The sequence below is a fragment of the Oncorhynchus nerka genome, unplaced genomic scaffold (genome assembly GCF_034236695.1).
Source record: "Oncorhynchus nerka isolate Pitt River unplaced genomic scaffold, Oner_Uvic_2.0 unplaced_scaffold_2861, whole genome shotgun sequence".
Lineage (NCBI taxonomy): Eukaryota > Metazoa > Chordata > Actinopteri > Salmoniformes > Salmonidae > Oncorhynchus > Oncorhynchus nerka.
The window spans coordinates 9,119-25,587 of record NW_027038439.1 but is presented as its reverse complement, the minus strand read 5'-3'; the positions used below and the strand labels follow the sequence as shown (position 1 = coordinate 25,587).

The window sequence follows — 16,469 nt, the reverse complement described above, 5'->3', positions numbered from 1 at the left end:
ATACATGGAGAACTCTGTTCCACAGGAGCAGATGAAACCAGCCGCAGGACAAAAGTGGTCATGAAATGACGTTTGGTCTGGAAAGACCCTTTCACAACTAAAGCAAAAAGGGGGTCCACCATCACCAAGCTCCTTTCCCCTTTCATATAGTTCCACTTTTGCATCTTGACCTGTCCTCAATGTGATGATTCATGTAGAATAGGGTCTCTCTGGAGTGTCTGAGGTAACAGAAAGGATATTATTTCAGAAAGCTTGTTCAACTGTACTGATTAGAAATTATATATCCACAGGGAAGTATTGCATAAAAAGCAGGGCACATAATTCAGCAACACAACATTAGGTAGCTGTAGGGCGTGCTAGCCTTGAGACTTACGCTAACTTGTTAAGTAGTGTGATATTGATAAATTCACTATGTAGCTAGCTAACACCTTGGTCGTAAATCACTATGAAACGCCGCCACCCAAAGACCGGCGCTGGCCCAAATTTGGGGGTCTTTGTTTCTTGGACCAGTGGGGTGTTCAAAAGCTTAAACCCAATTTGCAGACTAAAGCTTAATAGTACATCGACACAAGTAATTACATTTGACATATATACCTAACTATATTGATAGCTAGCCAGTCAGCCTAGGAAATGTTTGTTAGTATAGCTATAGCGTTAGCTATCCATTCCCAAAACATAGCTAGCCTAGCTAACGTTAGCAGCATTACCTTACACCGGCGAGTCAATGCTGTCCACGTTCATATTACTGCCATCGATCATCTAAAATTCTGACATTTGTAACTTTGCTATAATATTGCTACGTAGCTTTATTCATATTTCATAACCTTATAGGCTGAATTTTGAACGCATCCGCGGCAGCGAGGTGGAAAATACAACTTACTTCGTTTCGTTGGCGGGTAAACTTCAAATGCAATGCAACACTGCCGCCTGTCGGGTTGAGTATAAAGTTGATTAATTGAGTCAAAGACAAAGAGGCGAAGCGAGAGGTTTACTCCGCCCAAAATCTTTCCACAGAACATTCATTAGGAGAGGAGTTTATGTATGGGGTCAATGAGTATCGAATTTAATCAAGATAAAAAATGAATAGCTGTTTTGATACGTGAGGTTTATTTGATCGAATAGAAGTTTCGTAATGCTTAGGTTGTAAAAGCGTACTGATATAAGCGTGACGCACCCGACATCCCGGCAACTACGGAGTCATCCTTAGTGTAATTTGAGACTGTTTATTTATGAAGCAAGCGTAGCATTGAATACAGGCGGTTGAACAGCAACACCCCTAATCCACCAATCCAAAGAATAGACGGGCGCTTGACAGGCCCCTGTTCCACTGTGGACAAAGAATCCCATTGTCAGGGCGGAGACAAGCATCGTGTCTTTATATCCAGTATCTCTGGTTGAGTCTGGTAATGAATGAAGGGAAGAGGGGAGCTAGCCTAATACGAACCTATTTTTACATTCCGTTTCGCAACAAAGAATGTAAATTCGCGATGGTTTGCACAACGCTAAGAAGAAAGCAAATATGGGAAAAATGCTCAATTATCAACATATTTATCACACATGCATTCCTAAAAACTACTTTTTATGCCTTAATGGCTAACCAGTCAGTGCCTCCTGTGACCCATTTCCATTTCACCAAATAGTACAAGCCTTTAAAATAAGATTCTGTAAATAGTATAGCCTTTATCACCTTCTTAAATGGTGGCACAAAAAAACGGACATTAGCCCCTAGCGTCGATTGACGCACCGTTGCATTAATCTATTTTTAAAAAAATTAAATCCCCATCACAAATCATTTTAAACAAGTTTTTTTTTTTTTTTTGCATTGATGCATCTCAATCCACCGCATCCCCAGTGTCATACTTCCGCATCTGAGACAACCCATAAACCGGTCTTCTCACAAAAACTTATTTAGAGTCTGAACGTTTGACCTAAAAACTATTGTGATCACTCTTTGGAAAGGGGATACTCTCACAAACGCCACAGGTGTCGAGACTCGTCTGAAGTTGGTAAGGTCGACGTGCAGTTTGTTTGGTAGCGTTCTAACAGTTTGGGCAACAAACTAATAGGACCCCACATGAAAAGCATTTTTTGCTTAAGTTTTCATGTACTAAATACATTTAACATTCAATAGGTTTCCATTGCATTCTTTACTTGTGTGGCATATTTTATTTTGTCGACATTTTACTTAGACATTAGCTATTTCCATCAGGCCTGTCATGAGTAAATTACTGTGCCAGGTAATTCATACACAAAATGGTTGAAACCTGGTTAGTAGTAACAACAATCAACTCAAATCTTTCATCTTTGAATGGGGCTTTATTAAAACAAGGAGCACACACACTACATTTCTGTTTTGATGGAAGTGCTCAAATATATATATACACACACAAGTATGGACATCCCTTCAAATTAGTGGATTTGGCTATTTCAGCCACACCGTTGCTGACAGGTGTATACAATTGAGCATACAGCCATGCAATCTCCAGAGTAGACAAACATTGGCAGTAGAATGGCCTTACAGAAGAGCTCAGTGACTTTCAACAGCACCGTCATAGGATGCCACATTTCCAACAAGTCAGTTCGTAAAATGTCTGCCGTTAGAGCTGCCCTGGTCAATTGTAAGTGCATTTATTGTGAAGTGGAAACATCGCACTCCGGTTCCGTTCTGTGAGTTCGGAGGAGAGAAGAGAAAAGAAGAAGCCTGTCCTCAGTTGCAACACTCACGACCGAGCTTCCAGAGGCAGTTTGGAACATCAACACAATAACTGTTAGTCAGGAGCATCATGAAATGGGCTTCCATGGCCGAGCAGCCGGACACAAGCCTAAGATCACCATGCGCCATGCCAAGCATCGGCTGGAGTGGTGTAAAACTCGCCGCCATTGGAGCAATGGAAACGTATTCTCTGGTTTGATGAATCACGCTTCACCATCTAGCAGTCCGACAGACGAATCTTGGTTTGGTGGATGCCAGGAGAACGCTACCTGCCCCAATGCATAGTGGCAATTAAAGTTTGGTGGAGGAAGAATAATGGTCTGAGGCTGTTTTTATGTTTCGGGCTAGGCCCCTTAGTTCCAAAGAAGGGAAATCAACACTACAGCACACAATGACATTCTAGACGATTCTGGGCTTCCAACTTTGCGTCAACAGTTTGGTAAGGCCCTTGCCTGTTTCAGTATGACAATGCCCCCGTGCACAAAGCAAGGTCCATACAGAAATGGTTGGTCGACATCGGTGTAGAAGAACTTGACTGGACTGCAGAGCCCTGACCTCAACCCCATTGAACACCTTTGGGATAAATGGGAACGCTGACAGCGGGCCAGGCCTAATCGCCCAACATCAGTGCCCGACCTCACTAATGCTCTTGTGGCTGAATGGAAGCAATTCCCCTCAGCAATGTTCCAACATCTACACAAAAGCCTTCCAGAAGGGTGCATTCTATTATAGCAGCAAAGGGGGGTGACCAACTTCATATTAATGCCCATGATTTGGGAATGAGGAGTTCGTCGAGCAGGTGTGCACATACTTTGTAGTGTATATTCACTTATTTGTTTTCTCCACAATTCACTGACAGCTACCACACTAAGATATAACCATCAACGTTTTGCACAACCTAAAATAGCAGTTGAACAATAAGTGGTACATTTTAATAATGGTTAAAGAGTTAAAGGGATACTTCAGGATTTTGGCAATAAAGCCCTTCTACTTCTAATCTACTTCCCAGAGTCAGATGAACTTGTCCATACCATTTTTATGTCTCTGCGTGCAGTTTGGAGGAAGTTGCTAACTAGCATTAGCACAATGACGAAGTCTACGGTAACTACCTCAAACTTCCTTCATAGTGGGGAAGTTAATAAAGGATTTCATTACCAAAATCCCAAAGTATCCCTTAAAGAACAAGCTAAAAACATCATTGCATTTTACAGCACAATACAACAATTACAACTATGACCATTAAAATAGGTTCAAGTGAGCAAGAAAAGTCTATTGATAGACAGTGAAAATAGAATCAAAGTACAATAGTGATTATATATGGTTACACAAGACAAAATTAATCCCTCAAATCAATAACAGATCTTGCAAAAACATTTAGCTAAAATCATTGTTCATATGTTCTGTTGGATTATGATTTTCAGAGTATTCATTCTCATTGTGTAACCTGCTCTGTGTCTCCAGACAAAATGCAATGGACCTTTCTGCGGTGGTCTTTCAGTGACCGTAGGCTGGGATAGAGGCGCTGGCAGATGAGGCAGCGAAATGAGTTGGTCTGGTCGTGTGTTTGCAGGTGTTTCTGGAGTCCCTCCACAGTGCCAAACCAGCGCACGCACACAGGGCAACGCATGGGCTTGAAGGCAGGCTTGCACATTCCATTTAGCTGGTGAAACTTGAGGCTGAGGCCATTGGGGAAGTCCATGCTGCAGCGGGAACAGTGGTTTGCCTTTGCTGAAATAGCTCCTCTGTCACCTTTACACCGATTCCAGGAGAGGTGCTTTAGCAGCGCGCCGCGACTGCAAAAGGTGTTGCTGCATCGTATGCACACACAGCGTGGCTGTGGCTTCCTAGGCTTCCGCAGAGGTTGTTGATTTGGCTGAGGGCGCTGTGTTGGCAGAGAGTGTTGCAGAGGCGCATGTCGCTGCTTTGGCAGGGGCTGCCGACATTGACGCGGCTGCTGTGGAAACCTAAGCAGTAGAGGTGGAGAGCTCTGCTGTTGCATTCCCCCATACATCTGGTGCTGAGGCTGCATGTGCACTTGTAGGTGGACTTCATAGTCTGCCCAGGAACTCAGTGTCTCACCGCATGTGGGGCAGGTATAGGACTCCTGCGCATGCTTTTGCAAATGCTCCAGGAGGAGCCGTGGGCTAGTGAAGCCTGCCCCACATTCACATGTCACTCTCCTGGGGAGAACATTGGGCAATGACATAATACCCCAATTTGCCCCATTATCCCCCAGATTTTTACTACTTTGTGCCACGAGACGTTGTGGTGCCTGGGCTGCTGATAAGCCCTGTTGTAAAAGTCCATTATCATTCTTGGCCACGGTTCTACTTAACTGGCACTTCTTCCTATGAATCAGCATGTTATCTTTGCGGTTAAAGCTCCTCCCACAGACATAGCAATCGAATTGGAATTGACCCTTGTTGACTTTCTGTGCTACCGCCCGGAAGGTAGATTGTGGCAAAAATGATCTATTTCCACACAGTCTTTGATGCTTTTTTAATGTGCACCCTCGACTGTACGTTTTCTGACATCTATAGCAGGGAAAACGTCTAGCACCATCTTTTATGAAATAAGGCACGCCATCTTTGTAGACTTGACATGACCCTGAGAAATAGGTTCTTGTAGCATTAAATCATCGTCGTCTTCTGCATCTACTGCCTCAATCAGCACGTCAATCTCAGAATCATCTAAAGGCATTGTCCATTCTCCATCTTTACCTTCTTGTTTAAAACTACTTGCTGCGTTGTCCCCTTCACCATCTCCTTGCTGTAGTGTTGCAGATCCTGAATCAATTTCTTCTGGTGTTACATGCGTGGAAACTTTGGGATAGAAGGATGAGAAGCTTTTAGGTGAACCAGACCAGAGTAAATCAGGAAACTGAGGATGTGGCCTTGACTCTGCAGAAATCACCTCCTCCTTTATCTGACGAGTGCTGACAGTGCCCGCACCGACGGTTTTGGAGATTAGAGGCCTCTGGTTGACGCCTGTGACAGGCTCCCTTGCTTTAATGTTTAACCCAAATGCAGTATTTCTGTACAGGGCAGAGTTGGAGGCATGCTGAAGAGGATGGGGTGGCCCCTGACACTTGTGCACATTGAGATTATACCTACGGGCATAGTTGTGCTTGCACACTTGACAAAAGTAAGGCGTCCTAGCTTTAACACTTTGGAAGCTTCTTTGCGGTTGTCGCTTCTTTTGCTTCTGGAATGATGCAGTCTTTTTGATAGAGTGGCATTTACTCCCCACTGAGGTAAGGTGGTGGGGAGCCAGGGGACAGATGTGGTTGTCTGGAAGGGGTGGTTTTCCAATCATCAGTTGTTTACAGTGACGACAACACTTCACTATCTCCTTCCTGTGTAAGGCATGATGCACTGTCAAGCTGTCCAAGTCCTGAAAAACACTTCGGCAGCGACCACATTGATATCTCCCCTGTGTGGACCTATTTCTAGAATCAATAAGCTTTTGGCGGGTCTCAAGAACTACTACAGGGCAGAAGGTCTGAGTCAAAGATATGATGCCAGATGGACGGGCTATTGTCTTTGCACCAGAGTTTGTAAGCAGGTGTCTTAACTGGCCAATAGAGGGCCCTGGTGTGGATGCTGCTGTTTGTTTGGATTGTGACATCACCTCCACTGGTATAAGCTCTCTTTTGGGGAACACAAGTCTCTTGTGTCTTAATGGGTAGTGTTGAGCAGGTTGATAACGTTTCATGTAGGCATTTGCTATCATCTTCATTATTGTCTCATTTTTAGGTGCGCCGGCATCTTCTGAAGATGCACCGCTTGTAACGGGACAGTCTGCATCCTCAGGAGTCTCATCCTGGACAGACTGTGGTGAGGGTTCCTGTGCAGTAGAGATGTTCTCAGGTTGGTCAAGCCCATCAGGCTGTAATTCCTGCTCACTTGCACCTGGAGGGAGGTTGTTCAGCTCTGGAGGTCTGGTTAGGGCAATAAACCCCTTATTTGTATAGACTTCAGGAACGGTGGATGTGCTATTAAGCTGTGGGAGTATTGAACTAGGAATGACAGGAGATAGGGGTGAGGGATGAGAGGGGGGAATGAGGCCCAAAATGGTTTGGCTAAGGGTTGGCTGAGGGGAGACTGGTTGGGCAGGTTCAACCAGACTACATTCGTCTTGGCTCAAATATCTGGCATCAGTCGTCTGGGTCTGCTGCTGGGGGTTGAGACATGAGATCTTTATGCTCCAGCATTTCATTAAAGTTCTGAAACTCATCCCCACAATCACAGATAAAAAGAGAGGGAGCCGGGGTCTCAGGTAGTGCTTTGCAGAAGTGCTGGTCTTGGAGCTCCTTGTTTGAAAGCACTTCACCACAGTGAGTGCAGAGAGGCTGCTTCTCAGATTGTGGTGGTTGCTTGTCATATTGAACTGCATGAGAAGCTTGGTGCACCAACAAGGATGCCAATCCAGTAAAGGTGGCTGAACAAGCCACACAGCGATACATTTTAGGGGATGAGGTGCTTCCCTGAAGGCCAAGCATTGTGGTACAAGACAGTCACAGTACAAAGGGGGGCTCAGGTGTCCTCAACTGGCTGATCTTGAGTTGTCAGTTTCCTGAAAAATAAAGAAAACACATTTGTCAGGAATATATGATAAAAAGTATATCCTCAAACAATGTAACATATGAATCTACAGATAAGGTATATACACAATTTCTGAAACGATTTACCAAATGACCTAGCCTACATTCTTATTTGTAATTCCATATGCTCAGGCACCTCCACAATTTCAGCAATGATGATATAATATACTGTAGGTACACACCATAACACTTCAGCTACACTGATGTCGTGAGGATACCTGGGCCACCTATTGAGATGAGCCTTCTGTTCAGTAAATCAGGTAATACATGAGGTGAAAATGAGACTGAGTACAACCTTAATTTCAAGTTATTAATAGATGTGATTCATGTATAAATACTGGATCAGTGGCGTAGGACGCACCCCTGCGAGGCTCCCCTGCAAAAATGTTTAGAATTACAGGAAAATGGCTTCAAAAACAACAAAATTCTCTGCCTCAAGGCAAAATGTGTAGAATAGCATGAGAAGCTAAAACAAATTCTGTGTAACAGATGTGAAATGGCTAGCTAGTTAGCGGTGGTGCGCGCTAATAGCGTTTCAATCGGTGACGTCACTTGCTCTGAGACCTTGAAGTATTGGTTCCCCTTGCTCTGATTGTGGTGGTTGCTTGTCATATTGAACAGCATGAGAAGCTTGGTGCACCAACAAGGATGCCAAACCAGTAAAGGTGGCTGAAGAAGCCACACAGCGATACATTTTAGGGGATGAGGTGCTTCCCTGAAGGCCAAGCATTGTGGTACAAGACAGTCACAGACGGTACAGTCTGCCCGGTATTATTCCCGGAATAATTCTGGGAATTTTGCTTAAATTCATCCCCAAATAATGTGTTAATAACAGTGAACCTTTTTGTGGGATACACATAAGGCAATTCTAGGTCTTGTGGCATATTTTGGTTAAACTATCCCCAATTCAATGGAATTTAATTGCATGCAAACCTCTTCATGCATAGTGCATTCTTCCATCACATGTACAGCTGATTCTCAAGATCTTGCACGCTAATGAGATGCTATTGAGCCCACACTACTATACTTTCTGAGCCAAGGACTACAAGCTTTCTGGTAAGTTTTGATTACAATACCAGGTGGGGCGAAAATATTTTATATGGCATGAAAATAATAATAATGTAAGCTTGTAAATAGTAGCCTACAGCAAAGTGTGTTTAAATCATTTCTAACTTGTTAACAATTTCTGCTAGTTAGTTTCTGCTACCATATGGGTTTTAGCTTGCTTGAGCCTGCTAACTTGTCTCCATACACGTTTAATTTGAACATTTATCTTACGAAGGAGTTGTTTAATCTAACTGCTAAACTATTTATCTATACATGGAATTGTATAATTTTTTTACTCATTTCTTTCTAATCTTTACAGGAAAATGCCTTGTGCACAACCTGATATGTGGATACATTTCACTGCAGCTAATGTAGAAGGAAAAGCTGTGTACATTTGCAAAAACTGTGCCAAATCATGTGTGAAGAATGCAAAAAAGACAGAATCATCTGGCCAAGTGCATAAAGTTCCCTCAGAGCTCTGACAAAAGACCCTCTACTTCTATTTGGGGTCAAAATGATGAGACAGATAGCAACAGCTTATGGATATCAGAAGTATTTTTTGACTCAATGGAGGAACGCAGTCAGAGAAATGCTGATGAATGTCTTGCTTGAGCTGTGCATGCAACTGGTTCACCTCAGATGCTCACAGGCAATGTGTATTGGAAGAGATTTCTGAATGTTCTTCGCCCAGCATACACCCCTCCAACCAGACATGCTTTATCTACTCATTTGCTTCATGCCAAGTTCAAGTGAAGATCAAGAAAATTAAAGAAAGGAATAATTAACTACATCTACACCCCTCAACCAGTATTCTACAACAGCACAGACACAAGGGACAACAGACACACCAGTCTCTACATTGCAGATGAGTTGAAGGCAGTCATCAATGACCTTGGACCACAGAAGGTATTTGCACTGGTGACAGACAATGCTGCAAACATGAAGGCAGCTTGGACTAAAGTGGAGGTGTCCTACCCTCACATCACATCCATAGGCTGTGCTGCTCCTGCACTGAATCTGCTCCTCAAGGGCATCATTGCACTGAAAACAATGGATGCACTCTACAAGAGAGACAAGGAAATGGTTAGGTATGTGAAGGGTCAAGTTATTGCATCAATCTACCTCACGAAGCAAAGTGAGAAAAATAAGGGCACCACATTGACGCTGCCCAGCAACACCTGTTGGGGTGGTGTTGTCATCATGTTTGACAGTCTCCTGGAGGGGAGGGAGTCTCTCCAACAAATGGCCATATCAGTCTGCCGATATGGACAGCCCCATCAAGAGTATCCTCTTGGATTATGCATTTGGGAGAGAGTGGTAAACAGCCTGAAACCTATAGCAGTAGCCATTGCACAGATTGAGGGAAACAATGCCATCCTTTCTGATGTTCAGACTGCTTGCAGATGTAAGAGAAGAAATCCGTACTGCCCTGCCCACTTCACTGTTGCTCCAAGCAGAGGAAACTGCAGTTCTGAAATACATCAAAAAGGGTGAAGACTTCTGCCTGAAGCCCAAACACGCCGCAGCGTACATGTTGGACCCCAAGTATGCTGGCAAGAGTATCATGTCTGGTGCAGAGATCAACAAGGCCTATGGTGTCGTCACTACTGTGTCTCGCCACGTTGGCCTGGATGAGGGCGAGGTTCTTGGCAGTCTGGCACAGGACACTTCTAAGTAAGGGCTTTGGGATGGATATCCAGTATGGCAGTCGTGCCAACATATCTCATCAGCCACCTGGTGGAAGGGACTTTGTGGATCTGAGGCACTTTCCCCTGTTGCCTCGATCATGCTCCCGAATCCCGTCAGCCGCCGCCTCAGAGCGCAACTGGTCTTGTTTGGAAACAGACACAAAAGCAGGCAACAGGCTGACCAATACAAGGGTTGAAAAATTGGTGGCCACCCGGGCAAATTTTAGGCTTTTAGGGCCTGACAACGAGCCATCCTCAACAAGGTTGGAAAGTGACAGTGAAGATGAGGCCTGAGTCTGATGTTCAAGAGGTGGACATTGAGGAGGTCCAGGGAGAAGACATGGAAGCCTGAGAGGAAGACAACCAAAGCTTTAGTTTCTAGACCATCATTTTACAGACGTATGGTTGAAAACGTTTTTGGGAGATGCGATGGATCATTGGGGATCATTCAATATTCCCTTTCTTTTGTTGTTCAGTGAAATCATCCCATGTGATTAGTCAACTCATTTTATTAAAGTTCAGTTTGTCACTAAATTGTTGTTTTTTTTCTATTTGAAAGATGTAATTATTTGCAATTATGTCTACCTATGATAAGATAAAAGATTAACATTTCTGTCTCTATATGCTATGGTAAATATATCCAATGCAAAAAACATATTTAAATAGCATTAATATTAATTTGCATATTTCTATTTATTCCCATATATTCCGGTTAATTCCCATGGAAAGTTTCCACCTCTGAATATACCCCAAAATGTGCAACCCTGCATACTGACCAGACATTGGACCGACAGCATGTTCCAGTTGCCACCAAAATCCAGCATTTCACACAGCCATTGAAGAGGAGAGGGACAGACTTCCACAATCAACAGCTTGATCAACTCCATGCCAAGGAGATGTGTCTCGCTGCATAAGGCAAATGGTCACACCAGATACTGACTGGTCTTCTTATCCACGGCCTACTTTTTTATTTATTTTATTTTTTAAAGGTATCTGTGACTAAACGATGCATATCTATATTCCCAGTCATGTGAAATCCATAGACTTGGGCGTTAGGGCCTAATGAATTTATTTAAATTGACTGATCCTAATATGAACGGCGACTCAGTAAAATCTTTTAATTGTTGCATGTTGCATTTATATTTTATTCAGTGTACACCTAACTCTTCTTACAGTTCCAATGGACGATGTAAATAAATGTTTTTTTTGTAACTATCGTGGCATCGTGACTCGTGTCATGTGATATAGGTGGCTTATTGATAACGGTTTCCTATATACTATTGGCTGTGATTGCAACTCTCCAATGTGAATAGTTGGCAATGTTAAGTTTCCAAGTGCTACTGAAAAATCTTAAGTGAAATGCACTAATTGCACGTGATACCCATTACTCTACTGTAATCTATCAATCCATTCCAAATCTTTATACAATACATGACACAGAGGGCGGCATATGTTGACCTTGCCTAGGGCGGCAACAGAATTGCTAGAACTAGGCTTGACTAACACAATAACAATAATTTATCTGCATTAGCAGCAAAACTTAACCTGCTTAAATTCAACAGCTGCTGTTGCAAAGTCAAAACTGTCCAACTCTTTGGAGCAGCTTGCGATGCTCATCAGCCTCGTTACTTTGTCTTCAAGAAGGCGCAATCTTGAGGTAGTCTTTGTTCATGTCCTTTGCTAGTTAGTGAGTTATTAGCCCAGTTATAGATAATTTGCAGTCAGCAAAAGGGGATTGACTGCTTCCTACAAGAGCACAACATGTGTGCATGTCTAGCCATCTTAGAAAAGTGAGTTTGGTAAAGAGCTTTTTATGTTTTCAAAAGGGAGAGTGTCGTATTTTCAGACAGGCTAAGTAGCCAATAGGCAGAGGGTAGCATGTCTGATTCATAAAAAAATGTTATGGGAATAATGATGCATTTTATTTTGTAAAGTGGTTTCTTACGTCAAACAGTTTCAGTCACCTCTTTGTCTGATGGACAAGTGGATAAACAGGTTAATGTTACGCCCTGCATGTTTTTTTTACAAAGATCTCATGGAATGCAGGCCTACATTGAACACCACACATTGGCTGCTACTGTTGGCTGAATGATAGAACAGCTATTTCCATCTAAAATGTTAGAGATCCATTTTCTCCATTGTTTTTGATGGTAGGCTACATTATCAAATAGCCACAGTAGCCTACCTGACCACTTAACTTTAATTTAAAGGGGGTACAGCCTGTGTTCACAGTAAACACGCTCCGGACGTTGCACATTATTTTCACAACGTTCAAGTTTGCGCTCTGCAGACCTGAAATTTGCTCCGTGACAAAAACATTTGAGGTAACATTGCTTATGAGGACCTCACGTTTTTTTTGCGTGAGTAAAAATAGAAACACAAACCCGACACCATTTGCCAAGCAGCTTGAGGATATATTAGCCTATAAAGTATATTTGCCTTTGAAGTTTGAGCACAGACTGGTATTTACATCAATTAATAAAAGCATTATTAATACCCTCTTAACACCTGATATCCACCTAGCACGTTGGGGGCGATAAAACAACATTTCCAGATGCACGAGGCAATTTCATGAATATTCACGAGTATCGACAGTGCGTGACATCACTCTGAGCCCTTACCAAAACATGGCAGACAATTTCTTGCCTTGGATCTGAAACCAACAGTAACCACCAATTTCAATTAATTTTACCATAAAATGTAAATATGAATCCACTCCCAACAACGAGGAGGGCTAGCAGTGGTGTTTATTCATATCGGTTTTCTTCTAAAACTGCTCAGTTAGCTAGCGAAGTGCTAATTTGCAACGCCAGTTAGCTAGACTCGGGAGCTAATGGGGACGGGCTTCAGGAGCCAGCGGGTTAGATTAGTTTCCACCAGTGTTGGCTGGTGGGAGGAGCTATAGCAGGACATTCCCATTGTATTGGCTGGAATGGAATCAATGGAACGGAGTCAAACATGGTTTCCATCCCGGAGTCGCCTCTTCAATGTTGACGTTGAGACTGGTGTTTTGTGGGTACTATTTAATGAAGCTGCCAGTTGAGGACTTGTGAGGTGTCTGTTTCTCAAACTAGACACTAATGTACTTGTCCTCTTGCTCAGTTGTGCACCGGGGCCTCCCACTCCTCTTTCTATTCTGGTTAGAGCCAGTTTGCATTTGCATTGGTCTGTGAACGGAGTTGTACAAGATCTTCAGTTTCTTGGCAATTTCTCGCATGGAATAGCCATAATTTCTCAGAACAAGAGTAGACTGATGAGTTTCAGAGGAAAGTTCTTTGTTTCTGGCCATTTTCAGCCTGTAATCGAACCCACAAATGCGGATGCTCCAGATACTCAACTAGTCTAAAGGCCAGTTGTATTGCTGCTTTAATCAGCACCACAGCTTTCAGCTGTGCTAACATAATTGCAAAAGGGTTTTCTAATGATCAATTAGCCTTTTACAATGATAAACTTGGTTTAGCTAACACAACGTGCCATTGGAACACAGGAGTGATGGTTGCTGATAATGGGCCTATGTAGATATTCCATTAAAAATCTGCTGATTCAAGCTCAATAGTAATTTACAACATTAACAATGTCTACACACTATTTCTGATCATTTGATATTTTAATGGACAAAAATGAGCTTTTCTTTCAAAAACAAGAACATTTCTAAGTGACCCCGAACTTTTGAACGTTAGTGTAAATGGACAAAAATAAATTATAAATTGTCGGCCAAATTGCTTAAATGGAACCCAAACCGGCTGCGCGTGCGCCACCGCGCATACATTTACTTCCGGCGCCGACAGATGGCCGCCTCGCTTAGCGTTCCTAGGAAACTATGCAGTTTGTTTTTTTACATGTTATTTCTTACATTGGTACCAACGGTAATCTCAGGTTTCATTACAGACAGTCGGGAAGAACTACTGAATATAAGAGCAACGTCAACTCACCATCAGTACGACCAGGAATATGACTTTCCCGAAGCGGATCCTGTGTTCTGCCTTCCACCCAGGACAACGGAATGGATCCCAGCCTGCGACCCTAAACAAAAGACGTCGTAAAAAGAGGGAAACGTAGCGGTCTTCTGGTCAGGATCCCGAGACGGGCACATCGCGCACCACTCCCTAACATACTACTCGCCAATGTCCAGTCTCTTGACAACAAGGTTGAAATCTGAGCACGGGTAGCATTCAACAACATTGATGACAACATTGATGAATAAGCTGATTCGGTGGCGAGTTCATTAGAAAGTGCATTGATGATGCCGTTCCCATAGCAACGATTAAAACATTCCCAAACCAGAAACCGTGGATTGATGGCAGCATTCGCGTGAAACTGAAAGCGAACCACTGCTTTTAACCAGGGAAAGGTAACCGGAAACATGACCGAATACAAACAGTGTAGCTATTCCCTCCGCAAGGCAATAAAACAAGCTAAGCGTCAGTATAGCTGACAAAGTAGAGTCACAATTCAACGGCTCAGACACAAGAGGTATGGTGGCAGGGTCTACAGTCAATCACGGATTACAAAAAAGGAAAACCAGCCTCGTCACGGACCAGGATGTCTTGCTCCCCAGGCAGACTAAATAACTTTTTGCCCGCTTTGAGGACAATACAGTGCCACTGACACGGCCCGCAACCAAAACCTGCGGACTCTCCTTCACTGCAGCCAACGTGAGGAAAACATTTCGCGTGTTAACCCTGCATGGCTGCAGGCCCAGTGGTATCCCCAGCCGCGTCCTCAGAGCATGTGCAGACCAGCTGGCTGGTGTGTTTACGGACATATTCAATCAATCCTTTTCCCAGTCTGCTGTTCCCAAAAGCTAAGGTAACTGAGCTAAACGACTACCGCCCCCGTAGCACTCACTTCCGTCATCATGAAGTGCTTTGAGAGACTAGTCGAGACCATATCACCTCCACCTACCTGACACCTAGACCCACTCCAATTTGCTTACCACCCAAATAGGTCCACAGACGATGCAATCTTAACCACACTGCCCTAACCCATCTGGACAAGAGGAATACCTACAGTGCCTTGCGAGTATTCGGCCCCTTGCTGTTCATTTCAGGCTTCAAACATAAAGATATAAAACTATTTTTGTGAAGAATCAACAACAAGGCACAATCATGAAGTGGAACGACATTTATTGGATATTTCAAACTTTTTTAACAAATCAAAAACTGAAATTGGGCGTGCAAAGGTATCATCCAGCTCGAGGCCCTGGGTCTCGACCCCGCCCTGTGCAACTGGGTACTGGACTTCCTGACGGGCAGGTAAGGGTAGGTAACAACATCTCCACCCCGCTGATCCTCAACACTGGGGCCCCACAAGGTGCGTTCTGAGCCCTCTCCTGTACTCCTGTTCACCCATGACCGAATGGCCATGCACGCCTCAAGTCAATCATCAAGTTTGCGGACGACACTACAGTGGTAGGTTTGATTACCAGCAACGACGAGACGGCCTACAGGGAGGAGGTGAGGGCCCTCGGAGTGTGGTGTCAGGAAAATAACCTCACACTCAACATCAACAAAACAAAAGGAGATGATTGTGGACTTCAGGAAACAGCAGAGGAGCACCCTATCCACATCAATGGGACAGTAGTGGAAGGGTAGTAAGTTCCTCGTACACATCACGGACAAACTGAATTGGTCCACCCACACAGACAGCGTTGTGAAGAGGGCGCAGCAGCGCCTCTTCAACCTCAGGAGGCTGAAGAAATTCGGCTTGTCACCAAAAACACACAAACTTCTACAGATGCACAATCGAGAGCATCCTGTCGGGCTGTATCAGCGCCTGGTACGGCAACTGCTCCGCCCACAACCGTAAGGCTCTCCAGAGGGTAGTGAGGTGTGCACAAACATCACCGTGGGCAAACTACCTGCCCTCCAGGACACCTACACCACCCGATGTCACAGGAAGGCCATAAAGATCATCAAGGACAACAACCACCGAGCCACTGCCTGTTCACCTGCTATCATCCAGAAGGCGAGGTCAGTACAGGTGCATCAAAGCAGGGACCGAGAGACTGAAAAAAACAGCTTCTATCTCAGGGCCATCAGACTGTTAAACAGCCACCACTGACATTTAGTGGCTGCTGCCAACACACTGACTCAACTCCAGCCACTTTAATAATAGGAATTGATGGAAAATATATCACTAGCCACTTTAAACAATGCTACTTAATATGTTTACATAACCTACATTACTCATCTCATATGTATATACTGTACTCGATACCATCTACTGCATCTTGCCTATGCCATTCTGTACCATCACACATTCATACATCTTTATGTACATATTCTTTATCCCTTTACACTTGTGTATAAGTTGTAGTTTTGGAATTGTTAGATTACTCGTTGGTTATTACTGCATTATCGGAACTAGAAGCACAAGTTTTCGCTACTCGCATTAACATCTGCTAACCATGTGTATG

The 16,469-nt window shown here is 43.7% G+C and overlaps 1 pseudogene; it reads right to left on the bottom strand.

Moving 5' to 3' along the window:
* Window positions 1–3,458: 3,458 nt before the first annotated feature.
* On the bottom strand, window positions 3,459–6,535 carry LOC135566958 (zinc finger protein 271-like; annotated as a pseudogene).
* Between the last annotated feature and the right edge of the window lie 9,934 nt (window positions 6,536–16,469).